This window comes from Sus scrofa, chromosome 6, assembly GCF_000003025.6.
Source record: "Sus scrofa isolate TJ Tabasco breed Duroc chromosome 6, Sscrofa11.1, whole genome shotgun sequence".
NCBI lineage: Eukaryota > Metazoa > Chordata > Mammalia > Artiodactyla > Suidae > Sus > Sus scrofa.
In genome coordinates this window covers 159,649,094-159,663,778 of record NC_010448.4, presented here as the reverse complement: position 1 = coordinate 159,663,778, position 14,685 = coordinate 159,649,094, and the positions used below count along the sequence as shown (strand labels likewise).

General features: G+C 41.2%; 1 protein-coding gene across 13 annotated transcripts in view; it reads right to left on the bottom strand.

The window, feature by feature from the left end:
• The window catches only part of ZCCHC11 (zinc finger CCHC-type containing 11), a 138,793-nt gene extending 130,672 nt beyond the window's left edge, over window positions 1-8,121 (bottom strand). For 12 of the 13 annotated variants that reach the window (XM_021096637.1, XM_021096638.1, XM_021096639.1 and 9 more), the window contains exon 1: window positions 7,575-7,731. The gene's annotated coding sequence lies outside the window, so the exon portion shown is untranslated. Of the gene's footprint in view, window positions 1-7,574; window positions 7,732-8,105 lie in introns of those variants that run through there. The other variant, XR_002345200.1, reaches the window with a different exon arrangement.

The window sequence follows — 14,685 nt, the reverse complement described above, 5'->3', positions numbered from 1 at the left end:
TCCCTGGCCTCACTCGGTTAAGGATCCAGCCTTGATGCAAGATCGAAGATGTGGCTCAGATCTGGCATGGCTGTGGCTGTGGCTGTGGCATAGGACGGCAGTTGGAACTTCAATTTGACCCTTAGCCTGGCAACTTCCATATGCCAAAGATGCAGCCCTAAAAAAAAAAAACAAAAAACAAAAAAAAAAACAACAACAACAACAAAAAAAACCCACAACAATTCCACTGCATCAAAAAGAACAAAATACTTAGGAATAAATTTAACAAAATAGGTACAAGATTTTCTTCAGAAATTGACATTCTGATACTAAAAGTCACACAGAAATATAAAGCACTAAGAATAGCTAAAACAATCTTGAAACAGAAAAACAAAGTTGGAGAACTCACAACTTCAGCTTCTCAGCTTCAAAACTTTCTACAAAGCTACAGTAGTCAAGACTGGGTAGTACTGGCTTAAAGACACACATACATATCAATGGAGAATCCAGAAATAAACAGAGACATTGATGGTCAACTGATTTTCAACAATGATGCCAAGGCTATTCAACAAGGGAAAGAATAGTCTTGTCACTAAATGGGCTGGGACAATTGGATAACTACATGCAGAAGAATGAAGTTGGACCTCTACTTCACACCCCATACAAAAATAACTCAAAACGGATCAAAGACCTAAATGCAAAAGCTAAAACAATAGAACTGTTAGAAGAAAACATAGGTGTAAACCTTAAATTATATGGGCTTCAGCAATGATTTCTTAAATAGGACTCCCAAAGCACAAGAAAAAAAAAGATAAATTGGACTTTATCAAAATCTAAAATTTGGATGCATGAAAAATATACTCAAAGTGAAAAAGAACAAAATGGTAGTTTCTCAAAAAATTAAACATGGATTTGTCATATGATCCAGCAATTCCACTTCTGAGTATATTCCCAAAGAACTGAAAGCTGGGACTCAAATAGATATTTGCAAGCCCACATCCAAAGCAGCATTATTCAAAACAGCCAAAAGGCAGAAGCAACTGGAAGTGCCTATCAACAGGTAAATGGATAAACAAAATATGGTATATACATAAACAATAGCATGGCCTTAAAAAGGAATTTCCGACACATGCTACAACAGGGAAGAACCTAAAGACACCCTGCTAAATGAAACAGTCAAAAAAGGACATATGTATGTCTGTAATTACACTGAGTAACCAAATTCATAGAGACAGAAAGTAGAATGGTGGTTGCTAGAGGGTGAAGAGAGGAAAAAATGAGGAGTTACTGCTTAATGGGCACAGAGTGTATAGGAAAAAATGAAAAAGTTCTGGAAATGGATAGTGGTGATATGGTTGTGCCACACCGTGAATGTACCTAATATCACTGAATATACACTTAAAAATGGTTAAAAAGGTAAAATTTTATAGTATGCCTATTTTGCCACAACTTTTTAAATTTAAAAAAAGACAGTTTCCTGATGGTTCAGCAAATTAAAGATCCGGTGTTGTCACTGCTGTGGCTCGGGTTTGATCCCCAGCCCAGGAACTTCTGTATGCCACAAGTGCAGCCAAAAAAAATAAAGGGGACATGAAAAAAAACAACTCACAAAATGGGAGAACATTTTTGCATTTCATTTATCTGATAAGGGTCTCGTATCCAGAATATATAAAAAACTCTTCTTTTACATTTTAATGAAATATGGTTGATTTACAATAGAGACTATTATAAAGAATTCTTACAATTCAACAGTAAAGAGGGAAATAATCCAATTGTTTTTAAATAAACAAAGGATTTGAATAAACGTTTCTCCAAATAAGATATACAAATAGCCAAGAGGCACATGAAGAGATGCTCAACATCATTAGTCATCAGGGAATTGCAAATCAAAACTACAGTGAGGTATCACCTCAACAGCTGGATGGTTATAATTAAAAAATGGACAATAGCAAGTGTTGGTAAGGATGCAGAGAAATTAGAACCCTCATACATTGCTAACAGGAATATAAAATGGTGCAGCCTCTTGGGAAAATAGTTTGGCACGTCCTCCATAAACATAAATGTATCAAAACACTAGGCAATTCCACTCCTGGGTATACAGCCAAGAGAAATGAAAACATACATCCACACAAAAACTTTTACATCTATGTTCAAGGTAACATAATTCCTAATAGCGAAAAAGTGGAAACAACCCAAATGCCTACTAAATGATGGATATATAAAATGTGGTATCTCCATAGACTATATTCTATAGAATGTATTATTCAGCCATAAAAAGGAATGAAGCACTAATACATGATATATTATGGATGAACCTTGAAAACATTGTGTTTAGTGAAAGAAGCCAGGCACAAAAAGCCACATGTTGTATGACTGCATTTATATGAAATGTCCAGAAGAGGCAAATCTATAGACAGAAAGCAGTTTAGTGGTTGCCAAAAGGTTGAGATGGAGGGGGATGGAGGATGATATGCTAATGGACACAGGGTTTCTTTTGGGAAGATGCAAATGTTCTGGAATTAGGTAATAATGATAGTTACATTACGAGTATACTGAACTGCATACTTCTCTAGTTTTTTTGGCCACGCCCAAAGCATTCAGAAGTTCCTGGGCTAGGGATTGAACCCAAGCCACAGCAATGACAGTGCCAAATCCTTAACTGTTAGGCCACCAGGGAACTCCATGAGCTGAACTGCATAGTTTAAGAGTGAATTTTATGGTATTATAAATTAAATCTCAAAGAAAAAGAAAAAAAAATCCTATTACACGTTCCGATATCCATCAAAGTAATAATGTTTTCACATGTATCCCTCACTCTACATTCCAGATGAGAAATGAGAGGAGAAAAGTTAAGTATCTTCTTACTATCACTATGAAAACATGTGAGACTCAGAGACACACCTCCGCCGGAAAAAAGGTATCCAAACATAGTCTGAAAACCACTGACCTAAACTAACACTCAGCAGGACTAGAGCTTAAACGAGTTAATGACTATCAATTTTAATGATAATTAGATTATTAAAACTATAGTGTACAGCTAGACTGACAAAATGCAACCAGGTTTCATTATCATGTATAATTCATACTTTATATTCTTACAATATATTTTTTGACAATCTATGACTATAATGAATTTAACAGCCTTTGCATACTAAGTTTTGGCAACCTAAGCTTGAGGTGCAACATAGTAGAGTGGTTAAGAGCTCTGACTCCAGACTCAGATATCCTGTCCAGGAATGTTTCTGAGTTCAAATCCTAGCTCAAAACAGCTTTGAGGTCTAATCCAAGGTACTTAACCCTTCTGCACTTACTGTCCTCACCTGTAAATGACGATAATAAAAAAGTTATCACTATAAATAAAATACGCATTTAAGACTATCAGACTAGGGAGTTCTGACGTGGCTCAGCAGAAATGAATCTGACTAGCATCCAAGAGGACACAGGTTTGATCCCTGGCTTACTCAGTGGGTTAAGAATCCTTCCTGCATTGCCGTGAGCTGCAGTGTAGGTCACAGACGCTGCTCGGATCCCACTTTGCTGTGGCTGTGGTGCAGGCTGGCAGCTGCAGCTCTGATTTGACCCCTAGTATGGGAATTTCCACATGCCACAATACGGCCGTTAAAAAAAAAAAAAAAAGACACACACACACACAAAACCTACCAGATTATTGTGGGACTTAGAAAATACCTAATTTTATGAAAATACAGATTGTTTTGTATAAAGATTAGGGCTTTGCTCATCTTCACTGATGAACACTAAGTTTGCATGAATGCTGCCTCTGCTTTCCTGCCCACGCTCCCCAATAACCTATTCTATTGCTTTCTAGTGATAAATTAGAAAGTAGTCAACTAATCCAAGCCAAGGAGTGAAAACATTTCTTGAGTAACCATAACAAGGTGATTTCTCCCAGAGGTATCTTTATCTCAAAAGAATCTTCTAAGAAACATTCTTGGACAGTAAGACTTGGATCACAAGATCCTCAAAAAAAAAAAAAAAAAGCCTGAAATATAGCAACTAGGGAGAGGAAAAGAGACAGGCAAAGACTATCCACTGAAAACAAGTAAAATCTGTTGGTAGAGAAGCCAAGAAATACTAAACTAGGGAGTCAGAACACAATTTTAATTATAGCTCAACCACTATCAACCACTATCCTACCTGGTGATTTATTTCACTTTACAAGATAAAAATCCAAATGGCTTCATTTAACATACACAATAATCTTCACAATCTGACTGCTACTTCACATAATTTTTCTCACCACTCTATCTATAACTCAATTCTTAAACTACCTTTCACCCTACCAAGCCCTATAACAAACTATCACCTTTGCAAACATTCCTTTACTTTGGAAGGGCCTCCTGTCTCTCCCCTTCTCCATCTAGAAAAATCCTACTCATTCCTCAAGAGCAAGCTTCTTTCTTCTGACCTCCCATAATCTACTGTGTTGTACGTATTATATGTAGATTGAGTTCTCCAAAGTAAGACACCGTCTTCAATAATTTGGTATCTCTAAAATCTTGCAATGTCTAGAGTAAAATACAAATGCAAATGTTTGATGAAATAAATGATTTAATGATGAATGAATGAGCAACCTTAGGCAGTTTCTACTATATAAGTGGGGAAAATACAATTATACAAAATGTTATAGGGCTTGGTGTTTAGGGAAGGGTGAAATTCAGTTTACACATTGTGAGAAGCAAGGGAAGCAACATGGTACATATAGAACACAGAGCTGCTTTGAATCTTTCTATGATTTTTCCGCAAATTAACCTCTGTGTCAGAGATGGCTCATCTATAAAACAGGTTTCATAGGTGTGCTACATTGAACAAATGAAAAAACTACATAAACCTGTCTAGTAAATGCCTGAAACAAAACAGGTAAAAGTTTAGTGAAAACTATTCTAATTTACTTAGTTCAGTATAAAAATCCTAATTCTTCTAAAATTAAGAAGAAAAAAGTCTACAGTTTCCCTTTCCCTGGCCTGTTTCAAGTATTTCTAGAATTGTTCTTTTTTAGACATATTTCTCTCAGCAGTAACAATTAACTGCATTTGTAACATTATGAATTCAAGCATTTGCAGTTTAGGAATTAACACATCTCACTGAACTCTGTTGTATCAAGTCTTTTTTTTTTCCTTTTCTTTTTCCTTTTAGGGCTGCACTCTGCATATGGAGGTTCCCAGGCTAGGGGTCAAATTGGAGCCACAGCTGCTAGCCTGTGCAACGCAGGATCTGAGCCATGCCTGCAACCTACACTGTAGCTCATGGCAACACAGGATCCTTAGCCCACCGAGTGAGGCCAGGATTGAACCTGCAACCTCATGCTTACTAGTCAGATACATTTCCACTGAACCACAACAGGAACTCCAACAGGTTAAATCTTAATAGTTCTGAAACCAAAAACTTTCAGCAGAAATAAAATTCAAATACCTTTCTCTACCCACAGATACTGATTTGATATTCTTTAAAACACTACATAATAATGCTGCTTATTAGGCATGTCAAGGTTAACTTTGAGTTAAAAAAAAAGTTCTCCAATTACTTACTTTTACTAAAATGACTCTTCTCTGAGAACAAAAATTATCTTTAAACAGCTTTTTATTATTCAAATATTTATATTACAATTACAAATTTTTACTTTAATATGTCTAAAATTATAATGGAGACACTGTACTGTTCCAGCTAAATTAACTAAAAATAAATGTATTTCTAGGTGTGATTTAGAATTTACAATATTGAACTAAACTTATATGCATGATAACATCTTAGTTTATCTGTATTACTAACAACTTGACCTAGGACAATGAAAAGATTTTAATTTCCTTTCTGTATTTAGATATTTGCTAAACTCAAAACATTAAATGCAAATAACTTTCACTTCCACTTCTGTATTATTTCAAGTAAACTTTATTTTTTTCATTTTCCACACAAGTCAAATGAAAAATTGCAAACAGCAGGAAATTTTATCTAAAAGCTTTTTTTTAAAGCAACTTTCTTTTGTTTGTATTATCTTTTGTATTATCTTTTGTTTGTATTATATCATCTTTTTAAAGCATAAAACAACTTAAATTTCTTATCTTCCCCAAAGTAAATGGTTTTTAAGAAGCACTCTTTACAATTTGTTTATAAAAGGATCACGGTACGCTAGACACTAGTGAATCCATTAATTATTTAAGCACGGTTTTCTAAAAGAATATGTAATAATTTTTAAGTTGTGAGTAAGCAGTACTAGGATGCAATTTAGTGCAACAATTTTAAGGAGACATATAAGAGTTCTGAGCCTAAAGAAAATTTCAGCGTACATTTTACTCATATACAGAACATGCTGACTGATAGTAACAATAAAAAAGAAAAACTTTTTTTGAAACATCCTACAATTCACCACCTTGATATGGCATTCTCTCGAAATTATCATATCCAGTTGGGATTATCCGGTTTTATTAGCTAATAGTTCTCATTAATTGAAAAACAGAAAACAGGATATGTTCTGTTTCACCAAGTGTTACACATTTCGCTACTACAAGACTGGGGGGGGGGGGCGATCTTTGGAAACAAAAGGTAATCTGATCCACTCCAGCTAATTACTAAATGCATGCCAAAAACACACAATTCGAACTGCATTTCTGAACACTAAAGCGATTACAAAAAGGGTCGAATGTCAAATGTGTAAGGAACTACTTTTGTACCAAAAATATATCAAAGCGAAGATACATGGTACACCGAAACTAAAATCTCGCGCAAGGTACAAAATTCATCTAATTAAAGATTTGATAATCTTTTAAAAAGAAGGTGTTTAATCAACGTTGTTAAAATAGCAGTAATTCATCCCATTCAGGTACGGCTAGAAACCCCGATGCTGTGCTTCTTTCAGGTCTAAATATCTCATTCTTTTGCAATCACGATACCAAAAGGACCTGAAACCTCTCGCGGAGGCGTACAATACACTCCGCGAGTGCTGTATGTTTACAAATACCAATCTCACAGTTTCCCACGTCAAAAGCGTTCATTACCACCCTTCGACTGGGGGGCAAGGGAGAGAGAAGGCGGGCGACCAAGAAAGGAAACCCTCTCACCAGACACCTCGGCCTTCTCTCCACCCGACAAGGGCGGGCCCGGAATAAGTGTTTATTATGTATTATTTGCGTGTGTGTATTTATACATTACATACGTATATCTATGTCTAAGCAGGGGTGAAAAAAAGGCACACATGGCAGGGAATCCTATCGCACCCAGAAAATGCTCACTGCTATCCCGTTAACTCCAAATCCGCCGCCCGGGTCCACAGGTTTCGGCCCGCGGCCGAGAGCCCCAGCCTCACTGTGGAGTTCGGCCCCTACGCGCCCCGATGCCCACCTCAGGCCGCCCAGGCCGCCGCCCCTACTTCCCTCATCTCTGCCTTCCCCTGGGACACGCGAAGCCCATTCCCGTAAAGAAAGAAGTGTCAGGCCCCAAGGGGGCGGCTGACACGCGCTCGGGCCGGGCCCCTGACACCTGCGAGGCGCGGCACCTGAGGAGGGCGAACAGGGGGCCGCCCGGCCTGCCCAGAGCACACCCCCTCGGCGCCGGCGGCTGCGCCGCGGCCAGAACCTCCGTACCTGCGAGGCCCGCGAGCTACAGGCGCGCGCGGCGCCTCCTCATCTCAGTGGCTCCCGCTCCCCCTCCGCCTCCCGCTGCCGCCGTCACTGCCGTCGCCGCTGGAGGCCGGGACACGACGAGCTCAGGACTCCACCGCCATGTCCGCCGCGCCGCGAACTGCATTGTGGGGGGGAAGGGATGGGGAGGGGGAGGAGAGAGGGGGAGAGAAAGAGGAGGACCTGCTGAGGGGAGGGGGCCGAGGGAGAAGGTGGGGGGAGCCGAGGAGAGGGGGAGGGGAGAGAGGGACAGAACCCTGAATGGAGTCCTGACCCGGGCGAGGGTAGGCGATAGATGCCCCGGAGACCCCAGAGAGGAAGCGCCGAGGGAAGGCTTTAGGGGTGCCCCCTCCCTTCGTTCTGGGGGCCCCAGGGCACTGGCTGAACCGGGGCGGGGGACAGTAAACACCAGTGGGGGCGGGGCTACGTTCGGGGGCTAGAGGTGGCGGCGAGAAACAACGGGAGGGGGCCGACGTGGGAGGACAGCGCACTCACAGCCACGCTGAGGGAAGGGGCGAGCGCGCGAGGACACTCGTTAGCCCGCGAGGAGGGGGCGGGGCCCTCTAGCGTTGGGGGAGGGTCGGAGGCCGCTCGGGCTCGCGGGGAGGGGCGGGGCCACCGAGCGAGGGTCGCAGCGTCGGGCCCCGGTCCGGGAGCCCCCTGGGGAGCTCGGAGAGGCCTGAGGAGGCGGGGGTTGCGGGCATAGCCGCGCCTCTCAGATCTATTCATGGGCCTGCGGACCTCCCTGCGGAGGACCCCCAAGCGGGAAGAGGGGCCGAAAGCCTCCCCCGCCCCCAGGAAGGAAGACCGGTTTGGGACGTGCACCCTCCGGCCTGGCCCACGGGCATGGCACCCGGACCCTCGGCGGTTAGTGTGGGCTTCTAAACACCTGAGAGAGTAGGTGGACAGAGGAAGCCCCGGGGTCGTTCCCACCCTTTCCTGACCCCGCCTATGCTGTCAGCCCCCCAAAGCTGGAATCATCTTCTTTCAAGATGCAAGCAATTTATTTTACTTTATTTTGCTTTTTAGGGCAGCACGTGGAGGTTCCCGGGCTAGGAGTCAAATCTGAGCTACAGTTGCAGGCCTACACCACAGCCACGGCCAGATCCCAGCTGTCTGCGACCTACACCACAGCTTACAGCAACGCTGGATCCTTAACCCACTCAGCAAGGCCAGGGATGGAACCCGCAACCTCAGGATTCCTAGTGGAATTTGTTTCCACCGCAGCGCAATAGGAACGCACCAGACAATTTCTTTTAAAATGGAGTAAAGGAGGTCTGGAGAAATATCTGGAGCATCCCCCCAACCCCCCAGAGAAAAGATTTTAGAAGTCATTTATTTAGTTTCACATGGGTTTGGAATCAGCTGCCAACCATCAGCCTCCTTCCTCTCCTGCTTTTAATGTAGGTTCCTCAGCATACTTATTTAAAGTCGCGATCCGAATGGACTTAAGTTTTTGGGGTTTTTTTTTTTGGTATTTTTTTTAAGGCCCCAGCCTTGAAGATTATTCACCCAACCTCTAACCTCAAAGCTAGACAAATCACACAACTACAGTCCAACTGCATTTGACACATGCTAAGGCAGGAAAAGGATATGATGCGGTGGATATGAGAGAAGATGCAGAATCTTGAGTATTTACAAGATTCTGCTTTATAAAATTTCTCATGATGTAACTCAGAGGCTGTGAGCTATAAAAGTTTACAGAAAGGGCCTTCCCTCTCTGCAGAGTCCATCTACTTTGCACCTCAGAAGTGAATACTTCTCATTGATCTATTTGTTTAGATGAAACTGAAGCTTAATGAGAAGGGTTTATACATTGCCCACTAAGTGTTAGTCACTGAGTAAGAGATTGCACATATTTCAGCATTTAATCCTCATTAACAATCCCATGAGGTCCATGCTATTGCTCCTATTTTTAAACAAACCCTGAGAATAAGTACATTTTACCCATACCATGTCTCATGCCAGAGGGCTCCAGTGAAGCGCATAGAGTAGTAGATTTCAAACCAAAAGAGCCCTACCAGGCTTCAGCACTTATCAGCTGGATGACGTTGACCAAATATACCCTCTGAGTTTAAATTTTTAAGTTTTTAACAACAAAATACCTACTCCACAGAGATGATGTAAGAAAACTAGCAGGTCCCAAATTTAGAGCCTGTAGAAACATTAAGATGATACTAACACGTCCTTTTTAGTGAAGGATATCTGTATCCTTGAAGCAAGTTCAATTGAACAAAATTTCCCCCTTACTTAATAAGAGCAAAGCATTGAGTTAGAGTTACAAAGACAAACCAGATTGCTGTCTCCAAAAAAGTTTACCATTGAGCAAGGAAAGTCATTTTATCAAAGCAATAAGTTATATGAACAATGAGCTGGGCTAATAAAGCAGAGAACATGATAAATTCTACTTGGGTGAGGCTATAATGGAAGAGGTAGAAGCTGAACCTTGAAGGCTTGCCGGCTATGTGTAGGACACTGGTTTGTGATTCTGAGAATATCCTTTTGTCTGGAGTGTGCAGAAGATAATGAGTCTGAAAACAAAGGCTGGTGCCAAACTGAGAATCCCAGTGCCTTTCTACACCTATCCCTTCCAGATAACTCTCTTCTATCACCTTTCCTATTCCTCAAGATCCAGCTCAACTTTTACCGCCTTTATTAAATTATCCTGATAACCCCCCTTTACTGAATGTGAGTCCTCCATTCTCTGAATCTCTGCACATTACTTTCATGTCTAACCCCATTAAATTATAAACTTGTGAACATACTTAATATTTGTATTCCTTATAACACCTCCATACTTGATAAATTGAAATTTTTGTCACTATACTCTGATTCATCATCACAATAAAATGGAATTAGAGCAAGTATTTCTATGTGAAAAATGAGGAAACTTAGGGCATAAGAGACTTAGTGACCAGGATCATACAATAGGGCCTAGAATACCAGTTCTGTGTTTTTTTCCAGTGAATCACCAATAGCTTAATGAGAAATTAAATGGTAAATATGTGACTGCTCTGGGTAAATACACTAAGGACTTACATCTGATACTTGCAAAGAGGACTTCATGATTGTGGTTAAGTCTCCAAATTTAGCCTTCCAATTCAGAAATTCTGGGAACTCAATTTCATCCAAACTCAGGTGAAAATTACTGACAGCAAAAATCTTATTTCACCATGTGTGATGCGAACTATTATTGTCCAGTGGATCAATATTCATATTCTATTCTCTTCCTAGGTGATAAGAAAACCCAATCAAAAAGCATCATATTGGATGAAATGATTATTTGGTGAATAAAATCAGAACAGAAAGATACCTTAAAGATTAGTCTGCTCAAAACAAGTAGATCTGGAGTTCCCGTTGTGGCACAGTGGTTAACGAATCCGACTAGGAACCATGAGGTTGCGGGTTCGGTCCCTGCCCTTGCTCAGTGGGTTAAGGATCTGGCCTTGCCGTGAGCTGTGGTGTAGGTTGCAGACGCGGCTCGGATCCCGCGTTGCTGTGGCTCTGGCGTAGGCCGGTGGCCACAGCTCCGATTCAACCCCTAGCCTGGGAACCTCCATATGCCGTGGAAGCGGCCCAAGAAATAGCAACAACAACAACAACAAAAGACAAGGAAAAAAAAAAAAAAAGTAGATCTATTGGTAAATCATAAAGGGAACAAATCATAAAGGGCAATGTACACCATTCCAAAGCACAGATTGTATCCTATAGTGAATGAGGAATTATTAAATGTTCATAAGGAAGGAAAAGATATGATTGGATCTGCTAAACTTCCATCTGAGGCTCCTTTTTTCCCTATAACTGATTTCTTCAAGGAAAGAGACTTCAGGGATTGGTAAGCTTTTGTAGGCCCTGGCTGATGATGAGCTCTAGGCAAATAAAGTGTTTGGGAGTTCCCGTCGTGGGTCAGTGGTAACAAATCTGACTAGTGTCCATGAGGATGCAAGTTTAATTCCTGGCCTCACTCAGTGGGTTAAGGATCCATTGTTGTCATGAGCTGTGGTGTAGGTCACAGATGTGGCTTGGATCTGGAGTTGCTGTGGCTGTAGGTGTAAGCCGGCAGCTACAGCTCAGATCAGCCCCTACCTGGGAACTTGCATATGCTGTAGGTGCGACTTAAAAAGACACACACACAGACACACAAAAACGAATGTTTCAGTCCCATGATATTGTCCTAACCATGTCTTCTTCACCCAGAAGAAGAAGCACCCAGAACAATTCTGAAACATAGAAAATACCTAGAAATAGCTTGTTGACACTCTACATTGTCTGCAAAATAGTAAAGCTCAAAGTTTAAAATTTTTGTGATTCTTAGAAATAACATTGCAATACCAAAGCCTCTAAGATAATATAACAGATCAATTTCTTTTTGTATTTTTTGCATTCTTGAAATTGAATAAGCTAAAATATGTTAAAATGCCTATTTCATAGTGAACAGTCAACAAAAATTAATTCCCTTTCTCCTGAAAATAGTTTCTTCTCATCTGCTCCAGTTGAGATTTCATGTGCCCATTAACTCACAGTAGCACATGTGAGTACTTGCCACCCATTGATTCCATTTAATTTGCTCTGAGGATTCAATGTGTGGAATTTTTAATGACAGCCACACCCTTTACCTTACTTCCTTGAACTATTAGAAACGGCCTGTTTTTTTTTTTTTAAGGTGGCTTTTTCTTTAATGTGAATAAGACCTGAGGGTTAGAAAAGATATTAGAGTTTATATAGGTAGATATATCAAAAATACAGATACAGGGCAGGAGATAATGCTATAATTGTAGCCTAGGACCACATCATAAGGGCCATGTAAGCCCCCCCCCCTTTTTTTTGCTTTTTAGAGCCCCACTCCTGACATATGGAGGTTCCCAGGCTAGGGGTCAAATCAGAGCTATAGCTGCTGGCCTATACCACAGCCACAGCAGCCCAGATACAAGCGATGAGCTCTAGTCAAAAAAAATGTTTCGGAGTTCCACTGAGCAAGGCCAGGGATCGAACCCGCATCCTTATGGATCCTAGTCAGGTTAATTATCATTGAACCACAATGCGTACTTTCCATGTATACCATTTTAAAAAGCAGCCTTTTGCCTTTTTTTTTTATGGGCTGCACCACCTGCAACATGTGGAAGTTCCCAGGGGTCAAATCGGAGCTAGAGCAGCCGGCCTAAGCCACAGCCACAGCAACGATCAAAGCGACATCTGTGACCTACACGACAGCTCACGGCAATGCCAGATCCTTAACCCACTGAGCAAGGCCAGGGATCGAACCTGAAGCCTCATGGTTCCTAATTGGATTCGTTTCCACTGTGCCACAATGGGAACTCCCAGGCTAGCTGTATTTTATCAACAGGATGCCACAAAGGATCATGATAAAACCAGACTGAATTAGCTAGGTCCAAGATGGTGCGCAAAGTGAGCTAAAAGTTCAGATTTCCTTGCCTTGATTTATCTCTGTTTCCATACCAACCCCTGAGAGCTGAAATATACTTGCCCTAATTTATCTCTGTGCTTGTTTCAAAATACCTGCTGGTATTGGTAGAGATGCTTTGCAGGTGTACTCGAAGAGATATGCTCTTTGATAGATAAACAATGGTCAACCACACCTAACCAGCTCTGACTTGACCAAGGAACTTCCTGCTCAGATGAAACCTGGAGGTATCTGAAAGTTTCCTTTGTTTTATGACCATGCTAAGATCTCTGCCCAAAGTGGGGATAGGTACAAATGGTGCTGCATGCAAAAGACCATGAAAGACTGTGCATGCTCCAGCTGTCCCTGAAGATCTCCGCTCCTTTCCTAGAGTCCTGTTGACCCCTTTGCTTAAAATTCCCTTACTCCTCTTCCTTTGGGGAGAGGTGCTTTTAGATTATAAGTTCCCTTTCTCCATTCTCTAGCCATTGAATAAAGGTTTGTCTTGCTTCACACCAAACTCAGTTGCATTATTGGCAGTGTGAAGCTGAGTGGGAAAGAACTCCCTGACAAAGCCAGGGGGTCTTCAGTTCAGCTAGGGCCCCAAGAGAGGGGCCTCACAACGATTACTGTAACACAACTTCTGTTTGAATATGTGTACTTAGAGAGCTCATTTCTTCCCCCATCTATCTATGCTAGATATTAGAAGTTCTTTCTACACTGAGCTGAAATCATCTTCCACAATGTCTGTCTTTCGGTAATTCTTACCTCAAGAGTAACACAGGAGTTCCCGTCGTGGTGCAGTGGTTAACGAATCCGACTAGGAACCATGAGGTTGCGGGTTCGGTCTCTGCCCTTGCTCAGTGGGTTAATGATCCGGCGTTGCCGTGAGCTGTGGTGTAGGTTGCAGACGCGGCTGGGATCCCGAGTTGCTGTGGCTCTGGCGTAGGCCGGTGGCTACAGCTCTGATTGGACCCCTAGCCTGGGAACCTCCATATGCCGCCGGAGCGGCCCAAGAAATAGCAAAAAGACCAAAAAAAAAAAAAAAAAGAGTAACACAAGGCCTCTTTTTCCTCATATAAAAACAAGTATGTGAACTAGGTGAACTAGGGCAGGAAAGGGGTCTGAAGGTCTATAATTCTAACACGAATTCCCTTTAAGTCAGCTATATTATTACTCCATCTACCTCAAATCTTTTCTCCAAAGCAAAAAAAGACTCCATTCTAACAATCTCTCTATGACCAATTCTAGTGTGTGAGGACAATCTGTACTCAGATTCATCTTTGTAGCCTATAAAATGTCAGGCATTCTGTCCAGAAATAAGTCCTCACATATATGGTCAAATGATTTTTGATAAGGGTGCTATAAGACCATTAAAATGGGAAAAAGTTCTTTTGACTGGAAAAATGGTACATGGATTTCCACATGCAAAACAATGAAGTTGGACCCCCCCCTTACCTAATGCCATATTAAAAAAAAAAAAATTCAAAATAGATCAAAATAAGACCTAAAAAGCAAAAAAAAAAAAAAAAAAAAAAAAAAAAAAAAAAAAAAAAAGTAAAGACCTAAAATAATAAAATCCTTAGGTAAAAACATAGGGCATTTCTGAACTGCAAAACATTGGATTTGGTAGTGATTTCTTGGATATGACAACAAAAGAAAATATGGACAAAT